Source organism: Acromyrmex echinatior, chromosome 1 (assembly GCF_024713525.1).
Source record: "Acromyrmex echinatior isolate Ae372 chromosome 1, ASM2471352v2, whole genome shotgun sequence".
Taxonomy (NCBI): domain Eukaryota; kingdom Metazoa; phylum Arthropoda; class Insecta; order Hymenoptera; family Formicidae; genus Acromyrmex; species Acromyrmex echinatior.
This window is the reverse complement of record NC_141852.1, coordinates 14,984,581-14,996,773: the sequence shown is the minus strand read 5'-3', so window position 1 is coordinate 14,996,773 and position 12,193 is coordinate 14,984,581. Positions and strand designations below refer to the sequence as shown.

At 29.5% G+C, this 12,193-nt stretch overlaps 1 protein-coding gene across 6 annotated transcripts in view; it reads left to right on the top strand.

The window, feature by feature from the left end:
• Positions 1-12,193, top strand: part of ldd (lipid droplet defective) — a 58,802-nt gene that overhangs the window by 1,149 nt on the left and 45,460 nt on the right. Inside the window, exon 1 of one of the 6 annotated variants that reach the window (XM_087406353.1) lies at positions 6,559-7,246. The exons of 1 other annotated variant lie outside the window; for it this stretch is intronic. The gene's annotated coding sequence lies outside the window, so the exon portion shown is untranslated. Of the gene's footprint in view, positions 1-6,558; positions 7,247-12,193 lie in introns of those variants that run through there. 4 more of the 6 variants (XM_087406333.1, XM_011057609.2, XM_087406327.1 and 1 more) reach the window with 4 other exon arrangements.

Sequence of the window (12,193 nt, the reverse complement as noted above, 5' to 3'; positions counted from 1 at the left end):
TACATACAATTATTTTGATTTCTCAAACAAAATTCTTTTCTTTTCAAAATTTTTTTATATCTAGTTTTTACAATGTTTCAGCAAAATTCTTTCCATGTCTGTTTTATTTTGTCTCTCTTTTTTCTCACGATTACGAAAACCCACTATTCACGATCGTTATGAATTATTCACAGCTCCGCTCTTTCTAGTTATTTCATCATCTACAAGTAAATAGAAGTCTATCCTGAGAAAGAAAGAGAGTGGATAAATTGTGTGTGTGTGTGTGTGTGTGTGTGTGTGTGTGTGTGTGTGAAGTATTGAGGGATGTCGTTCTCCAGAACGGAAGGACGAAATGCTGCGACGGAGTCGCGCTCGCGGTTTGTGGATTTACGCAACGCCTCCAACATTGTTCATCTTAGAGATATCTAATTGCCCGGCGTGGAGTGTCTAAATTGCGGCCGGAAAAAACATTTCACAACGGATCGGATATCATTCAAGCCACGCTTAATACGATCACGGCCGCGATCGCATTTTCCGCGTACCGCGTATTTATTTCAGCCCGACGAGCGAATTTTGTCGCGATCGTATTTCCGTTCCCAATTGCACTCGTAATCGACCAAGCGCGAACGATCGATGCTCGCTATCGTCCCGGTCTATTGATCTATTTCACGATAAAACTCCCGATATCCCCGCAGTTAGTTTCACAGGAAACTCTCCGTTACGGGACTTCGAGAACTTGAAGTACGATAGCAATAACAAATATCCATAAATCTGAATATCGCAAGACATTCGGATATCTAATGCGCATCCTAGAATATTTATTGGATATCTGCATGTCTCCCTTGTCTCTTCTTCACTCTCGTAACTCTTCGGGCCCCCGTCCGAACGAGTGGTTGCAGTTTCTCTCGAAGACGAGAGATATCGCAGGCTGTCGAGAGGGCAAATCGGATTTGACAGATTGCTGGAAAATTTAATAAAATCACTACTCGCAAAGGAATAATACTCGCGTTGTAATATATCAACACTTGATATTATCAAGTGGCATGTCGCAATAAGGTGGGCTGCGACCGATCGGTGCAACACGCGGAATATCTGATGCCATTGCGGAAGCACGTGAGAAGTCGGTTAATGAGGTACCATTTCACCGCGACTATTCGTCTTATCCCTTAACTCTTGGTGATCGCGTGCGTGCGAACACTTATGGGAAAATCTGGGTGGTGCCTCGTAATATCTCGAGCAAGTAAATGACTTATTGTCTACATGTAACAATCGTCGGCGAGATGCATCTTCGTGAATATCTCGTGCAGGTTTTCCGTTTTAATTTCTTGCACAAGAATGCAATGTAAATATAAAATTTCTGTGCTGGTTTTAGACGCAACATCATTACCAAATACCGGTATTTGATAATAACATTATGCACGTAAAAATATGTGGTAGGTCTGTTCTTTTTAATTGAACTTTTTGCATCGTTCATTCCTCTTTTTTCCAACGTGAAGAAAAAACAAGAGGAAAGCTAAACTGTGTAAAAAGCTAAAAAGAACAAACTTAATATTATTATATCAAGATACATCTCGAGTTTATTCTTATATTGAGAAAAATTTTTGAGATTAAAAATAAATGAAGAAGATTCTGATCATATCAATTAGAATTCTGATTATCTCAACTAGAATTGTAATGTATTCAACCAGATTTGTCTATTTTTAACCAGAATTACAATTAATGCAATCAGACTCTTTTTTTAGAGATATTTCGATCTCCAAAAGATTTTCTTGATAATAGCGAAACGATAATAGCGATTTTAAATCGATTTTTTTGCGAAAATTGATTTTTCTAACTAAAAGAGGATATTTTCAACCGATTTCTTTGTAAAGAATTGTTTTTTTTTTTAACAAAGATGATTATTTTGTAATAATTTTTGTAGAAAGTCGATTTTTAACAATTATTCTGGAGTCTGCTCTTTTTTTAGTGCATTGTTTTTTTACTTTGTAAATCACGTAGATAAATTCTATAAAGCTAATTAATTTAAACAAAGTGTAAAATCGCAATGTGAGTACACAATAAGTAACGAAAAGACTTTATCGGAGTTTCAGCTGAATCTTATTGCCTAAATAATATTTCGATGTGAATTTATATATATTTATTCAATTCTACAACCGCGCGCTGAAATCATTTTCAATCTTTAAATGTAATCTTAAACTAAACTGGGATAATAATATCACAAATTAAATTATCAAGCAATTTAATAATATTGATGCTAATAAGCATTCTAATTAATTTAATAATATGCAGACATTCAATAATATATATATATATATATATATATATATAAAATAATAATATAATATATAATACATTTATAATACATATCACTATAACAATCGTTTGGTTACTTTAATTCATAAAAGGGGAATCTATTTTTGATTACTGATACATAAATAATGTCTTTTCCATGACATTTTAATTCCTATTTGTTATATAATTATTTTCAATAATAAATTAATATTATAATGAGAATTATATTGAGTATTATAATATAAATTAATTCAGTAGAAGATATTTTATTATAAAGTGGCTTTACATAAGTTAATAAAAAATTTACGAAATTATGTAGATATTTTGACAATATAAATAAAATGTTCACTAATAGAAATGTGCGTTCTTCGTAAAATTTATATTTTTTGGTATGTTCCATTTTCTTCCAATAATCGGATTATCGTTATCTTATCAATTATTTATAAAATTATTATTCCTGCAGTGTACTTTCGCGTACATTGTAAATATGATATCTCCTCGCGGCTGCTATTACGAAGCGACAAATGATGCCTTAATCACCCACTAAATTATGTTTGCAATGCTCTCTAACGGTATCATAATTAATGTTATGCCAATTTGCACGTAAACAATTATTGGTTATCATGTAATATGTACATGCAGATCTATATATGTAAATAGCTGTGCATATTTTCGTAAACGTGCGTCGAAAATTCTTTTTATTTTCAATTTCTCAATTTCCATCAGACGAAATGTGAGAAATATGTAGTCCGAGTCTGCTCTTGTCAAACGAGTTTCTGTCTTTTTGTCTATTTTTTTATATATGCCAAAGCTCTATTTTTAGATGTCTCTAAAAAGCGAGATTGCATTCGCTTTATTCTTTTTATGATTTAGCCACAGGTAGTCTGAGTTCTATCTACTCACGCATTATGCATCGCAGCCCAACCCAATATTCTCTCAATTCTAAAAGTAATATAAAAACTTCATCTCTCTCTCTCTCTCTCTCTCTCTCTCTCTCTCTCTCTCTCTCTCTCTCTCTCTCTCTCTCTCTCTCTCTCTCGGAACTTGTTATAACAATTTGACAATTTTTGTAGAAAGGAAAAAACCTTGCGACTATTCTTCAAAGGTGATGTTCTGTTCATTAGAACCTTCTCTCTATGTATTAAAAAGATAGAAGATCTCTCTTATTTTAAAAGTGACAATAAAAAATTCAGTTACCTAAAAATCATTTTTTTAATTTCACAGAAAATTAGTGATTAGAAACAAGATTAGCAAAAAAGAATACATTCGTAACACGATTAATTGTTATTTTCGCCGTGTTTCACAGTCCTTAAGAAAATCATCCTTTTTTAATTGTGACGATTTTGAATTTTTTTATGAATTAATTCATATTTAATGATAATTAACAATAAAGTAATGTTTAATTCAAACAAAATAACAATTCGAAAAAACCACGTTTTTTTAGTTGTGTCACTTTTAAAATAAGGGAGCGATATATCATATTTATTGCGAACATTTTTAGTAGTAAATTTAGTTGAATGTATTAGTGTGCACTGATATACATTTTAAACATAAATCGACATAAAAATATATATTTAAAATATACGTAAATATATATTAAATTTTAAATGAAAAAAATTGACATTTTGCATTAAATGCAAAGTTTCTCAATACATTTTATTGCGCTGTTTCGTAAGATATGTATTAAGCATTTTACTATTCGAGATATTTGTATTTTACTTAAATTAGAGTAGGTATACAGCTTTAATATGCACCAGTGCACATTAGTGCGTCCAACTGAATTCGCTACAAATTTCATAGTTTTCTTTACTACGTGACATACAAACGAAAATTTAATCATTAAAATGTATACACTCTAAGATCAAAAGTTTGGAAATACTTTAAAAATTGATATTTTTGGAATTATTTATTGAAATATATATAACAATGTATTTTTCAAATAATAATTCTTTAGAATAATTGTTAATTCTTTAGAATAATTATTAAATCTAAAGAATTGTTAAATTAAAAAATACGTTGTTATGTATATTGGAATAAATAATTTCAAAAATGTCAATTTTCAAAAATGTCAATTTTCAAATTTTTGATTTGGAATACATGTGAAACAATTTTGAGATGTATACTTTAATTTTTAAAATAGAAATCTAAAAGTGAAGTATATATGTGGACTTTAAGGAAATCTTTTATTAAATTTTTATTTCCCTATCTTTTATCTTAAGGCTGTAGTATATAAAAAAATTTCAGTCGTATAAAGTTGTAAACAAATCAATCAATCATATAAGTCAAAAATACGGTTTTACATGTTAGAATTCTCAACCATGATTAGTCGATATTACTTACAATCTTATGATTATGATTAAAACTTTTTTACGTGATAGTCTTTATTAATTAATTATACCGGAAGTTACGCTTTAATTTTAAGTCTGTTTTTACATGCTTTTCTTTTATCTTCGAGGTATCAAGGCAATGATGCAGCGGAATTGTACGATAACGAACATCCTATGACAATAATGTGTACCATTTCTGAGGAAGCGATATAACATAATTATTCTTCGAATTGTAAGAACTGGGAAAAAAGCAAGAAAGAGAAAGTAAAAGAGATATATGTTATTGTCAAAGAAATCTAAATGATTGTATTTATCTTGCTTGCTCCAGTAAAAAATACTGTTTGAAATTGTAATTTAATTAACGGTGTGCACACATTCGGTGTAATACAAGCTAAAATGACGTGGTTTGCGAATCTTCAAACGATCATATTATGCCACAATGAGATTTCTGTATTATGCATATCACGCATTATGCATATAATTACTGTCGTAATTAATTCAACTTTATTCTGACGATGTAATTAATTATTCATGAAAGTGCTGTGCCTTAATACCGAAAATTTCTATTAGACACAGTGTAATATTATATTTTTGCAAAAAGGCCTTGACATCTTTTCTGTTGCATTAAAATATAAAATCAATAAGTTGCGGATTTAAAATTCTAAAATTATCATCAAGTAACTGGACAATCAATGATGAAAATTCCTATTATATATAGTCTTCAGTCAATCGAAAGGTCAGTCGATCGATCCCGTTGACCTTTACGATTGTTTGATAAATAGATCGTGCTATCGTTCTTGGTGAATTGAATATTTTTCTTCGAAGCTTGTTCGTCGCATCAATCAAACAAACGAAATATACAACGGCAATACACTTTTAGGATAAGAATATTTATTCAAATTATGGTGTTAGACTACTCCAATGTCCTCATAGAAAGAACAATTTTATTAAAATATAAATTTAAAAATTTTTAATTTGCAATCAGCTTGAGCATACATAATTATTTTTATGGTCAAATAAAATTATTTTCAGATCTGTATTTAACTATATTTTTAGATACATCAATAAAACTGTTCTTTCTGTGTTTATACATATAGAGTGGATACTCTAAAAACTTTTAAGAGGTTTCTATTAAATTTAAGACGAAAACTTCATATGGTCATATATCCGATTTAATTTCAAAGATGCAGAGTGTCAAAATTGAAGAAAAAATTTTGTTTTTTCTCGTTAAAATATATTTTAAAATATCATTAAAATAACTCGAGTAGTTTTTGAAATTTTTGATAAAAATAAAATTTTTCTCTATCTTTGGAAACTAAGCCGTTTCGGACATATGGTCAGTAAAGTTTTCGTAAAGTGAGAAATCACCCTTTAAAATCTTTTGAAGTACTTAGTATCCACCCTGTGTATAGATTAAACGAGATAAATTGATATTGAGAATAGTGCCGCTGTGGATACTCCATACGAGATTGGAATGTAGAATTCGCCATTTTTCTCACGAGAATTCGTGATTTCTCGTACGATTCCGTGCACGTATCGAAGTACGTGTGTTCGTAAAATCACGACGTTATCTGTTCGTTTTACTCTTCCACGAAGTAACTATGTTATTATCGAGTAAATTTCCGCATATATATCAAGCATAGATAAGCTTTTCTGTATTCGGCAGCCTGAGAAATGTTCCTCTACATTCGTCAAGAAACAATTTTTTTTTTATTTATTATATATATATATATATTTTATAATTATTATATATACTATATACTATACTTAGATTGATCAAATTTCTGCAAGTTGTTAAAAATAAAATATTCTCTCGGGATGAAAAACATCATTAATTATATTACTGATCAGATTATTGCAATCATTAGGAAGAAGATAGAGATAATATTAATTATACGAAGTTTATTGTCAACAAGGAAATTCATTTTTCTTCTTCAACTTTATATCTTTACATTCACCTTTACATTTTCTCTGATTGCTTCGCGCGATCTTGATCGATGGATCGATCAAACGATTCACGATTCGTTCACACGCTCGCTCATGAGTTCGCCTGCACTCATCTTGTGTACAAGTTACGCACACGCCGACAAATGAGATGGTGTGTGGCACCTCGAAAGTCCACGTGGTTGTGGATCACGGTAGTGGTAACAGTCGTCCCCCGACCGTTGTTCAAGTCTGCATGAACGTTGGTCATCATCTCTACCCGACCGCAGCCGTTGCCGCCGCGCCGCCGAGAGAAGAGTTAGATGGGAAAAACGCAAAACAAGAAAACAAGCCGCGGGACAAGTTCGCTTTCGTTCGCCGATCTGTGTGAGTTTTGCGCCGCCGACCGCAACGGGCAATTTACCGATACCATCCTCTCAGTGCATTCCGTCCAAGCGAGTTGTTCTCCAGTTCTCCATTATTCGGAGGGTTCGTGCGCGCGCGCGCGCGCGATGTGCTCCGAAAGGGTTCACGAACTCCATAGAGATCGTTGATCGTAATCTGTGCTGCGCGATCACGCGATTGTTCATGATCTGTTCGATTACGCCGTTCTATAAATAAAAAAAAATCGTACACATCGATGTTTATTTAGACTTCTTATAGACTTTATTTGTGTGAGTTTTGCGTCACTAATCGAAACGAAGAAACAAGGTCCTTCCAAGGCTGTAAGTAATTTATTCTTGAGTATTTATCGAGAAATAAAGAAAAAAACAGAAGTACGGAAATTTATAGCTTTGTGATATATTATAGTTGTTGGAAATTGCCGTTCTTGAAAGAGATATTATTTCATAATTGTGCATTGGGTTAATTTAGTTTTTGCTTGATGATTATACACAGTATATTTTATTTTTAACATACATTAATCATGGATTATATAAATATAATGAATAATTTGAATTGCTAATCGATAGTAACAATGATTACGAAGCTATGAGAGTTGACAGCAGTCATGAACAGTACAGTAGAATTGACATTCTGCACAAACTATTGTTTTATATCGTTAATCACAAACTATTGTTTTATATCGTTATTTGTAAGAAAATTAATAGAAGATAATTGTTATCTTTGAAGAATATCTCGCATTTTGCGTTAATAAACAGAAGACTTAAATGATGTTATGACCTTAAGATTTCCAAGGTATACATATAGATAAAAATTATGTATACATAATATTAGATATTCATCGAGTAATGATTCATGCAATTAGTGTCCTTGCGAAAGAATCGTATCGTTTCTAATCTTGTCAACAAGCAATCTGTCATTAACAATCTGAACTTCATCGTTTTCGAATGTTGATTTGAAAAACGCATGTTATGCGTTTTCATCTCTCGTTTTTAATGAATGAGACCACGAAACTGGTCTCGCTTGTAAGCATTGTGCTCTCTCGCACTCATTCTTGTCGCGGAAAAACGCGAGTAAACTTCATGAAAAATCGTTGTAACGGAAGGATTCCTCTCTCACATTGTGCTCCTTCTCTGAGGATTCTTGTCGAAAGATCGGGAAACTTGCTGGACCGGCTGCCGGCGAAGCGATCGCTCGATGTTTCCGAGAAAAGCGAGGATGCACTTCTTCCTCGAGTCTTCGTGGTTAGTTTATGCGGTTAGCACGCGACCCTGAACTTCCACGCTATAAAGGTGTTCGCCATTCATACGTAATGCATGTGTACGTCTTGGGAGCCGAGTTTACATCTGTCAAATGCATACTGAGAAAAGTTTCTGATTGAAAATGGACAAACTCAAAGATTCTGATTGTATCAATCAAAATTCCGGTTACCTCATCTAGAATTATAATAAATTGAACCAAAAAATTTTGATCATATCAATCAGAATTCTGGTTATCTCAATTAGAATTATATAGATTTAACTAAAAAAGTCTGATTTTTAGAAAATCTGAAAAATCTGTTCATTTCTAACCAGACTCTTTCTCTAGTGCAAGTACTGCAGGCTAAATTGAGAGCCAATCAGCAACACTCAATGAATGATTTCTTCCTCATCCCGCGGTCCGTTCTCCAGATTAATTATTCATGCGAAGCATAGACTTTGTTCGATCGATTTTATATAGTAATTTATAATTCTCGTGTCATTAAATTGCACGTTCGTAAAAAGTTCACTCACATTCTTCACATTTTATTCTTCTCTCCTAGACGTGATCATTTTTTGGACTTAAGAAATATTATTTAAAAAATGTTATATTTTATATCAAGAACCTCAAGTATCTCATATTTTATGTTACTTTATTAGCGACCGTGAACTTATTTCCTTGTCCCTTGTGAGGTAACGTGGTGACGTTTATGTGAAAAACTGCGATTTAATCACCTTAGAACTTTAAATCACTTCTTGTATCTACTTTATTCTTTATCATATTATTATTGGACTATTATTATTAATAACAGTCTATTGTTTGCGCAAGAAGAAAAATGACTAAAGATTAGTAAAATAAAAAACAGAAATAGAGAATTTATTATACACACTCGTTATTTTTTTAATGCGTCTAAAAACTTAATGACGTCATCTCAATACTTAAGCTCTTGATCTTCTTACAGCCTTGTCGGCACAAATTTAATGTATCCACAGATTTAAACAAAGATCTTTCTTCAAAGATTTTTGTTTCATTTTATTTATTTGTGATTTCAATTTTATATGCTTTTCACATGTCTCAATAAAACGTCATCGAAATTTAATACAAAAATGTTTCATCCTCGCCGATGACACACTTAATTCTAATATATTCATAAATCTGATTTGCATAATTTCATGACAACAAATCAACAATTTCAAATTATATATTTGATTCTTTATACGTGATGTCTCATAATAAATGAGCATACTTGAGAAATAAATTTTACACGATAAGTTCATATACTTGTTCTATCTGTAATCTTGTTTTTGAGTTACAAACAATATTTTATTAATTTTCATTACAAATTGAATTATCTTAGCTAATTCTATCCAGATATTTACTATCGCGATTTAAATTTAAATGTTCACTATTAACTAAAGACAGAAATGTGAATGTTATGCTAAAAAAACAGTCTGATAAAAATTATCAAATATTAAGTAAAATAATTCCAATAAAATATTTAAGTAATACAACTAAAAATAATTTTAAGTTCCTAAATATTTAATAGTAGTACCAAATATAGTCTAGTATTGTACCAAATATAATAATTTAATCAATAGTTTTTAGTAATGCTTATTAAATATTTAGAAAAGTAAACCTATTTACAGATTTTAAGATACTTACCAGCATCAAATTATTAAGATACTTATAAACACAATATTTTTAAATTACTTAATTAATTTATAATATAATTAAGTTAATTTAATTTATAATATTACTATTCAAGTTAGGATTATTCAAAACAAAAAAATAAATTCGATGCGCAGTTCGTAGGATATACATATCATATATATAGTCTATAAATTTATTAAATTATTTAAGCATTAAATCCAGTCTGACCAGTCTTAGCGGTTTTTATTATAAAGCTTTTTATGACCTATATGTTGTGTATTCATATTACGATTAATAAAAAATACTTTATAAAAATTATTTTTCATTATATTAATCGAATATTTGATTAGAATTATTTCACTCAATATTTGATAGTTATTACTAAAATCTTTTTTCGTTATATACTAGTTCTATTTATAATGAGAATTTAATGAAACAACAAATGTTTGTAACTCAGACTACGAATGTTATATAACCTTTTTGGATTATTTTTGACGAATGAATTCATTTCCGAAATCCACGTATTATAAAATATCCTGAATATCAAAAAAGTTCTTGCAGTTACAGCGAAAATTATTTAAGTGCGAAAAATATGTAAAATAAATAAATTTCTAGCAAATACTACGATATTGCACTTAATCATATAGATGACAAAGATAGAATTTATGCTAAATTCTATGATACATAATTTCCTATCAGATACAAAAAACAGTTATAATTCTAGCTGAATCAACAAAATATGTTTTTGCGTGTATATATGTGCTCCCATTAGTTCAATCTTGTACATACTACGTCATAACATCAATTCGAGAAGATTTCACACTTCACTGTTAATTAATCGTTCGACACAGCAGAGAAAGTTCAGTCATGATTATCCTTTAATACTTGATGGTCTTGAATCTTAATTATTTCAGTGTCTTAAAATAAAGTTGCCGAAAACGATTCCTAAATTGTATTATCTTGCTTAAAAATTCAATTTACATACTTACTTATGACTTATTTAAGAACAGCATGGTACTGTGTGCAACGCTACTCCATTACACTCGTGACATGAAGCGCAATAGGAATGTTGTTATTTACGTAAATAAAAAAATTGTGATAGCGTTTCTATTTTTCAACGCAATATTTCATAGTAAAATTACAGAAAATATAAGTTAAATAGCCTAAGGCTTGATCATATTTGTTGTGATTATAATATTATTAAAATTAAATTAATAGGGTTAAAGTTTGCTTTATATTTTTGTTTATAAGTGAAATAAATAAAAGTTTTAAATATGTTCTAATTTCCTAAATCGCAATCTAACTTTCTAAATCGCACGTTGCCTAATATTTTTTTTATTTCTTACATTTTTATTCCATTTATTATTATATGAAAATGTATATTGTAAATCTACAAAGTGTTTATTTTGTTTCATATAGAATCCTTAAATTACTTTTTGAAATTATCATGTATTTCAAAAATTATGAAAAATATATTCTTAAGTTTTTAATAGCATAATAAAATACAATTTTTTTCTTTTCTTGTGTAATTTAAAAATTTTTTGCATTATTATATTATTTTAAATGGAATATTAGTATGGTGTGATTTTTGGTAACAAGGAAATCTATTGCTTAAATCACATCATACTGACAAAATTCTCATTTAAAATGTTATAATAACGTAAAAAATTTATAAAAAAATTACATAAGAAAGGGAAGAATGCAGTTTCTTATGCTGTAAAAGATTAAAAATATTCTTCATAATTTCTGAGTTATGAGCTTTAAGTGAAAAATGCAATTTCGGCAATCTTATTTTACGTGGAAATACACATGTACAAGATAATGATTAAAAAAAAAAAATGAAATTGAAAGTAATATTTTAAAATCAGTCTAACATTTTGACATTCAACTTTTTTTCATTGTTTTTAAACGATATCATCTTTAAGATACGAGTATCTGTCCATTCATTACAGATTTTCAGATTGATAATATATTAGAAGAAGGAAAACAACACAACAACAAAAATTCTTGCAAAATATATTAAAATAGAAATTTTTCTATAAAACAATATTTGCATTTGATAAAGTGCATTTGTAAAATACATCAAAAACTTTTTTTTTATTTTCGAATAGAATAAAATTATATTTATCTCATTCAATTGTTATATAACTTATTTCGTTTTCTGGTTAGACACAATTCAATTTTAAATGTATTGTTATTTATTTGATTAGAAGGGGAATTTTCAATATATTTTATAAATCTATTCTATTAATTGTGTTTTATTAAAAAGTATTTATATTTTTATATTTATACACGATTGAGAAATTTGTGTTCCACGTATTTCTTTTTTTTTTTGAAATACTAGGTGCACTAAGAAATTAGTTAACATTTGTATAAAATTC